This window comes from Heptranchias perlo, chromosome 9, assembly GCF_035084215.1.
Source record: "Heptranchias perlo isolate sHepPer1 chromosome 9, sHepPer1.hap1, whole genome shotgun sequence".
Lineage (NCBI taxonomy): Eukaryota > Metazoa > Chordata > Chondrichthyes > Hexanchiformes > Hexanchidae > Heptranchias > Heptranchias perlo.
Window position 1 is genome coordinate 65,352,928 of NC_090333.1, and position 8,220 is coordinate 65,361,147.

Below are 8,220 nucleotides of genomic sequence, written 5' to 3' on the forward strand. Positions count from 1 at the left end.
TGGATACAGTCAAACCATATTGTTCTAACTTATGCAATTATAGACTATTTCGTGCAAAATATTTTGTTCACTGCTCCTGGCTAAAGCGCTATTATTTTTAACAGCAGAGCTCAAACTTTGATCCCAAATAAGGAGAACTACTTTGGGAGTCCCCCACAACATTAGTAACAATAAGGTTAACCTGTCTTCAGTTCAGTCTTGGAGTGTAACACAAGTACATTTGAAATCTCTAACAATAACTAATGAACTAAAATGCGTCATGAGCATTCTTCATTAGGATTTGATCCGTTTAAATGTATGGAAACATTTCTTTTCTCACTTTTGCAGTTAATTATTTCAGATCCAGCCTGAACAATCCACAAAGTCCTAAAATACTTACAATATTCTCAGTGTCCAACTGGTAACTAGTGACTGTTCTGGACTGATTACCCACTGTTCATTCTATATAAGGGCAGGAGACGACTGACTTCAATTCTGTGGACCGTTGTCTGTCTTGTTTACCAGTTCCAGGTAGCTCTCTGATCTCAGGAACCTGGGGTAACAGTCTTTTGCCATCAGGATATAGATTATTTTTTGTGCCAGGTCAAAGCTGGAGTGGGTCGGCTCACTGATGTTTTTGGTAATGTTCTCCCGTGTCGTAAAATCGATGTTAATCTGTGAGAGAGGAAACAAAGATATGAAAACGATCAACATTTGAGCTATTTTCCCTTGCTGTACGTGTTCCAGGGCTTCCTGAGGACGACTTTTCATATGTTCATATGACTTAATAGGTAAATGTGCACATTGTGTGGTACTGAGCCACAAAACGCAGGAAGGGTCAAGGTTCAACCATAGGTTTAGTTGGTGGTAGGGTTGCCAACCCTCCCAGCATGCCCCCTGGAGTGTTCAGGAATTAAAGATTAATCTCTAGGACACTGCTGCGAGCAACCCAGGAGAAAAATCATAGGAGGCTTTAAAAAAATTGTGTATTTTTCATTTTCGTTTATTCGTGATAAAAATATTGGAGAAGGATAAAAAAAAGTCTGTTTAACTGGGCGGTGCGATTGGAGATGGTGGACATGTGATGTAACCTCCAGGAATATATCCAACCAGAGTTGGCAACCCTAATTTTTGATGGTATGGATGTTATAACTGACCCTGACTCGGTCCCTGTTGGATAGCGAGAATATATGGGCATCGGACTTGGCTGTGATATCCTCTATGGTGCATTCTAAGTAGCACACTTATTGGGCCAAATGACTTATTCTCATTCAATTCATCCTTATACCCTTAACTCCACCTCCTGAGTGTAACCACAGGACCTCCACAGTTACACTAGAATTGAACAGCCAGTAATTACACCCTCAAGCTGTACATCACCCCGTCATCAATAAAACTCGACAGATTTCAACATAAACCAAAATTCCCCTTTTCCAATTAAAAGCCTAGTTAATTAAAGTTTTGAATCACACTATAGTGTACAAAAGCTTAATATTTTCCTGTTGCAGTATTCTGTCTAATTTCTATCCCAGGATTTTTTGGTCCCGACCTGCACCAGTTAAAATGAAAATGTCCTATTGTTCTTTGTAACTTATAATATCAGAGATATTTAAGGGGTGTTTCCGTGGCACTGCGCTCCCGGCAGGGAGCTGAACTCCCAGGAAGTGTGGGTCAGAAGACAAGAGCCACACGGCTGTAGCCCCTGTTTCCAACCCCACACTGCCTGCTGCCTGCTGAGACCGTGGGATTGTTCTCATTTTGAGGAAAGATGTCAGAACTGACATACCAGGCCGACGCGAACTGGGCACAGGGAACGATCCGGAACAGGTAGACCTGAGAGATCTGATGGATATTGGGCCTTGGGCTTCATTTTAATAAGACTGGCGATCTGTGGGCACCTACCGCTCGTCCCAGGCAGCTCGCTGGCGCAGCAGAGCTAAATGTCGGGCGGCTGCCATGCCAGCAGTGGCCCTCAGGTAGGTCCGGTGGGGAAAGGGAGGAAATCATAAGGGGGCTGAGGGGGGCCCGCAGTGGTCCTTGGGAGCGCTGTGGACCTGGGAGAAGCACTCTGGCTCTTCCCGACTACACATTAAGGTGAGTGATTTTTTAAAAAATGTTTCCCTTTAAGGAACACTGGTTAGGCTGCATGTTGACCAAATAATCCTGAGCGGAGTAGGCCCGACGCCTGCAAACCAATTTCCGACAGGGATCCTAAAACAGACATTGAGCCCCTAGTTAGCATATTCAAGTGGCCGAATGCCTGTTTTAGGCTGACGCCACAGAAGCTTGAACCAGTATGGCGTTGGATATGTTTATGACGCTGTTTGGGCATGGAAATGGGCCTCCTTAATTGGACCATTGTGCCCCCATTTTGTGCCCGGAAAATGGGCACAACGTGGTCCAATTCGACCTCCCCGCCCCAAATTTAGACTCAAAATTAATCATTAAATTAAGTTATCCTTGAGATTCAAAGAACAAAATTTGCAGTAATATTTAAACTAGTATTTGCAAATAATAAGTTCCAAGTCTGTGTCAAAGTTTATGAATTATTTCCTACTCAGTAGCTGATTTGATTTTACTCTGTAAGTGTTAGTGATAATCCCACAGTGTAGGAAAGTGAATCTTAACTGCAGGAGCAAGGAAATAAACAACTCATTGCAGTTGATTATCGATTAATGACTCGTCTGCACAACATGTCACACCTCTCATTTAAAAGTAGCTTTTTTTCCTTCCTGACCAACATTTATCCCTCAACCAACATCACTAAAACAGATTATCTGATCATTATCACATTGCTGTTTGTGGGATCTTGCTGTGCACAAATTGGCTGCCACGTTTCCTACATTACAACAGTGACTACACTTCAAAAATACTTCATTGGCTGTAAATCACTTTGGGATGTCCTGAGATCATGAAAGGCGTTATATAAATGCAAGTCTTTCTTTTTCTCTCAGGTTCCTGGGCCACTTTAACCTGCTCCACTTTGCTAGTTTCTCCTGCTTCTATTTCTACCTGCCTCCCTCTCCTCCCATTACCTCAAACATTCGCACATTCTCTAGTGATGTAAATTAATCTATCTTCTCTCATTTTGCCTCCTATTGTCTCACATTAATGGCGCTTCAGCTATTTAACCATCTCCATTTTAGCACTTTGCAGGCCATTCCACTTCCTCTCTCACATGCCTGAACATACAAGGGCTGCTGTTTTCTGTTTGAACTACTGCAAGACCCACACTAATGTCCCACTGTAAGTCGTATGAGGAAACTGACAACTGCATACTTTTCCTCTAGCTGTCTGATATTGTCTCAAGCTACTGCTGTTGAAATGAGGCCTGAAGTAAGCTAACACCATTTCTGTATGTGGGACGGCAAAAACCTCCATTACCTCCTGCACAATATGGAAATGTTAACAACTTTATACAGAGATATTCGAGGTGTTTAGATGAAGTAGGGAGGGAGGAGGTTCGTGTGGAGCATAAACGCCGGCATAGACCAGTTGGGCCGAATGGCCTGTTTCTGTGCTGTAGTTTCGATGTTACTTGATGTTTGTCGATGTTAGTTTTGGCATTTTTAATTGAGCACACCATCGCTTGTTGTATATTTTAATGATATGTATATCTGGTACACATTCACTTAGAATATATTATGCAACATAATAATGGCATATTTTGATAAACACCAACAATAACTTACATTTACACAGCGCCTTTAACATTGTAAAACATCCCAAGGCACTTCACAGGAATGCTACCAGACATTAATTTACACTGAGCCAAGGAAGGAGACATTAGGACCAGGTGACCAAAAGCTTGGTCAAAGAGGAAGGTTTTAAGGAGGGTCTTAAAGGAGGAGAGAGAGGTGGAGAGGCGAAGAGATTTGGGGAGGGAATTCCAGAACTTAGGGGCTTGATGGCTGAAGGCACAGTGGGGCGAAGGAAGTGGGGGATGTGCAAGAGCCAGAATTGGAGGAACGCAAAGTTCACAGAGGGTTGTAGAGTTGGTGGAGGTTACAGAGATAGAGAGGAACGAGGTCATAGAGAGATTTGAACATGAGGATGAGAATTTTAAAGTTGAGAATTTAGAACATTTTGGTAAAGGGCTTCCAGTTTTCATTTAGACGACTGTTACAATCAAAAAGTACTTTTAGAAAAGAACAGCAAAAAAATTCAGTACCTCTTTAGGGGCTTCAACTTTTATAAATTCGGAGTAAATCTTCTTGGCCTTAGAAGCCAGTTTTGTAGGAGTCTTGATTTTCTTGTAGGCCTCACAGGCCAGCCAGAAGTCGATGTTCTCCTCACTGAATTCTTTCCTGAGGAAGCTTCTGAAGGCAGCCTGACCAGCTGAGGAAAAGGAATGAACATTTAGCAGACCATCTGAAAACACGGCTGGCTGTAACAAAAAAACAAGAATGGAAAATGCTGGAAACATTCAGCAGGTCAGGCAGTATCTGTGGAGATAACAGACAGGTCAACATATCAGGTATTGACCCTTCATCAGAAATAGAAGATGCTACACATGAACAACATTTTAAAAAAGGAACAGGGCAAGGGGAAGGGGGGAGGGAAAAAAACACAACTACACACGCAGGAAAAGAAATAGGCAGACCTGTAAAGTGCTAAAGTGGCTAAATGAAGTGATAGTAGCATGAGACAAATAGAAGGCACAATGAGAGAAATGAAAGAAATGAAAGATCTTGTACGCATTTCTAACTGTGGCTGATATCACAATGTAGATCGGATAGATGGGGTAATGGACGATGTATCTCCCGATCACAGTGGTCTTCTCCTGGAACTTTTTTGATCACCTTTGGGGAACGGGGAAGAATTTCCCGGATTTTTTCCGCCCGAAATTGGCCTAGGATTTTTTCCTCCAATTTTTTGCCTCTTCCAGCAGATTGAGTGGCTGGTGGTGGATGTGGGGGGAGGGGTTGATGGGGGTCATGTTGTTAAGTCACACCATGACTGTATGCGACAAGCTCAATGGACCAGCTGGTCTTTTCCTGAATGTCTGTTCTTATTTATTCCTGCGTGTTTTTTCCCCCTCCCCCTTTCCTTTTTTAAATGCTGTTGTTTCATTTCTGATTGAGGGTCCTCACCTGAGATGTTAACTCTCCACAGGTGCTGCCTGACTTGCTGAATGTTTCTAGCATTTTTTGCTTTGTTTCAGATTTTCAGCGTTTGTAGTATTTTGCTTTTTGTTCTGGCTGGAATAAATATTGGAGCCTTTCTATATGGAACTTTTTTTAAATATTCGTTCATGGGATGTGGGCGTTCCTGGCGAGGCCGGCATTTATTGCCCATCCCTAATTGCCCTTGAGAAGGTGGTGGTGAGCCGCCTTCTTGAACCGCTGCAGTCCATGTGGTGAGGGTTCTCCCAAAGTGCTGTTAGGAAGGGAGTTCCAGGATTTTGACCCAGTAACGATGAAGGAATGGCGATATATTTCCAAGTCGGGATGGTCTGTGACTTGGAGGGGAACGTGCAGGTGGTGGTGTTCCCATGTGCCTGCTGCTCTTGTCTGAACTAGAGTGGGGGGAGGCGGGGGAGAGGAGTCCATCTCCATTTACATCAAGCAAATGTTCTTCAACAACAAACATATATAGTGCCTATAACAAGGCATAGGGGAAACAATCTATTCCCCACTACTTTACCGTGCAGTTAAATGTGACTTAGCCTTTGCTTACCTTTGTGAGACAGCAGCTTATCGACAGACTCAGACCATAGCAGTGCCTCTTCAGGGGTCGGCCTATGGAAACAATAACAACTACCCTTGAAAATAGCATTGCCATCTTTCGAGCATTTTCTTTGTGGTAAATACAATATGAAATGATAGATTTTGATCAACGTAACTCTTTTACTGGTAACAGATTGCTAGTGTATCTGGTTTATATAATCATAACAGACTTTTCTATAGAAAAATACATTCATTTATTGTTCAAGCAATATTTTATAAAGAAAAAGCACCTCATAAACAATGATTGTCAACTCACTTTATTGGCATCTTGGCCTTGTCCTGGTTCCTGAGCTGAGCAGTGGAATCACTGGTAGGTTTTTGGAGGTGTAGAAGTTCAATTTATTTAGTCTTCAAGCTTTAATTCTGTGATTAATCAAATTAAATATTAAATCAGCTCATTCGAAGTGAAATGCTACATATGGTGTTTTCAAATGTGCCTGAAGGAAATAGCCTTTGATAAATGAATAATCCGACAGGGTTTGAAGCACATTTAAGAAGCAATGGCTGTCTGATTTTCCTATACCAGATATAAGAAGTTTTTTTTTTATGTAAATAACAGATAATTACATAGAATTACATTGCATTTACAACATAGAATCAGGCCATTCGGCCCAGCTGGTTTGTGCCGGTGTTTATACTCCACACAAGCCTCCTCCCAGCCTACTTCAGCTAACCCTATCAGCATATCCTTCGAATCCTTTGTCCCTCATGTACTTATCTAGCTTCCTCTTAAATGCATCTCTGCTATTCGCTTCAACCACTCCATGTGATAGCAAGTTCCACAATATGTGGGTAAAGAAGCTTCTCCTGAATTCTTTATCTAGCAAAATTTATCCCAAGTGAACATTTTTAAGATGTCCTAATCTTTGTGTATATAGTAAATATAAAACAGCATTTTCTAATTTTTTGTCTATGACAGAATATAACTCAATAAATATTACAATTGTGGAAAATCTGTGATACACTTTGCAGGAAAGTATTGTATGATTCAGTCCTTTTAATCAACTTAATGCCCCATACCACTTCTGTACTTTATCGCCATCTCCTCTAGTTCTATTCTTTTGTCCAAAATTATTGATTCTACGAATTAAGAGCAGGAGTAGGCCATTCGGCCCCTCAAGCCTACTCCGCCATTTGAAAAGATCATGGCTGACCTGATTGTGACCTCAATCCTACTTTCCCATCTACCTACTATAAACTTTGACTCTCTTGTTAATCAGGAATCTATCTAACTCCGCCTTAAAAATATTCAATGACCCTGCCTCCACCACTCTCTGGGGAAGGGAGTTCCACAGACTCACGACCCTCAGAGAGAAAAAAATTCTCCTCATCTCCATCTTAAATGGGAGACCCCTTATTTTTAAACTGTGGCCCCTAGTTTTATCTCTCCCACAAGGGGAAACATCCTCTCAGCATCTACCCCTTCAAATCCCCTTAGGATCTTATATGTTTCAATAAGATCACCTCTCATTCTTTTAAATTTCAATGTATACAGGCCCAACTTGTCCAACCTTTCCTCATAAGATAACCCTCTCATCCCAGGAATCAGTCGAATGAACCTTTTCTGTACCACCTCTAAAGCAATTATGTCCTTTCTTAAATAAGGAGACCAAAACTGCACACAGTATTCTAGATGTGGTCTCACCAATGCCCTGTTCAATTGTAGCAAAACATCTCTACTTCCATTCCCATTTGCAATAAATGACAACATTCTATTTGCCTTCCTAATCACTTGCTGTACCTGCATACTAACGTTTTGTGATTCATGTACTAGGACACCCAGATCTCTCTGTACCTCAGAGTTCTGCAATCTCTTTCCATTTAAATAATATACTGCTTTTCTATTCCTACTGCCAAAGTGGACTAGTTCACATTTTCCCACATACTCCATCTGCCAAATTTTTGCCCACTCACTTACCCTATCTATATCCCTTTGCAGACTCCCTGGGGGTGATTTTAAACCCCAAGAATGGGTGGGTTGGGGACGGGTGAGAGTTGAAAATAGTTGTTTTTTGGGTCACGACCACAACCTGGCTTTATTTCCGGGTTTAACGTCGGCGTGTAAAAGTACAAGCTTCCCACTGGGAATGCAAAGTCCGAAAATATTGCGGTTGCGGCCCAAAAAACAACTATTTTCAACTCGCACCCGCCCCCAACCCATCCGTTCTTGGGGTTTAAAATCACACCCATTATGTCCTCTTCACAACTTACTTTCCTACCTACCTTTGTGTCATCAGCAAATTTAGTAACCATACATTCTCTCAATTATTCTCTCTTCTTTCCAGTGAGATTATAGATGTAGCTTCTTATACATCATATGACATCAAAGAATTATTTGAATTTGAACAAATTGTGCTCATAAAATGTAGCAGTTTTGTCATAGGGCAGTAAAATATGGGTTTGTTCATCTACTGCAAGTTCCAATTTCCACCCATCGGTCAAATGGAAGCAAAGCATTTTTCCACCAGCAAGAAGAGAATAATAGTTGGTTAAGTCACCACAAGCCATTCTC

The 8,220-nt window shown here is 41.6% G+C and overlaps 1 pseudogene; it reads right to left on the reverse strand.

Annotated features, from left to right (window-relative positions):
* Positions 1–468: 468 nt before the first annotated feature.
* Positions 469–7,942, reverse strand: LOC137324918 (regulator of G-protein signaling 21-like; annotated as a pseudogene).
* Between the last annotated feature and the right edge of the window lie 278 nt (positions 7,943–8,220).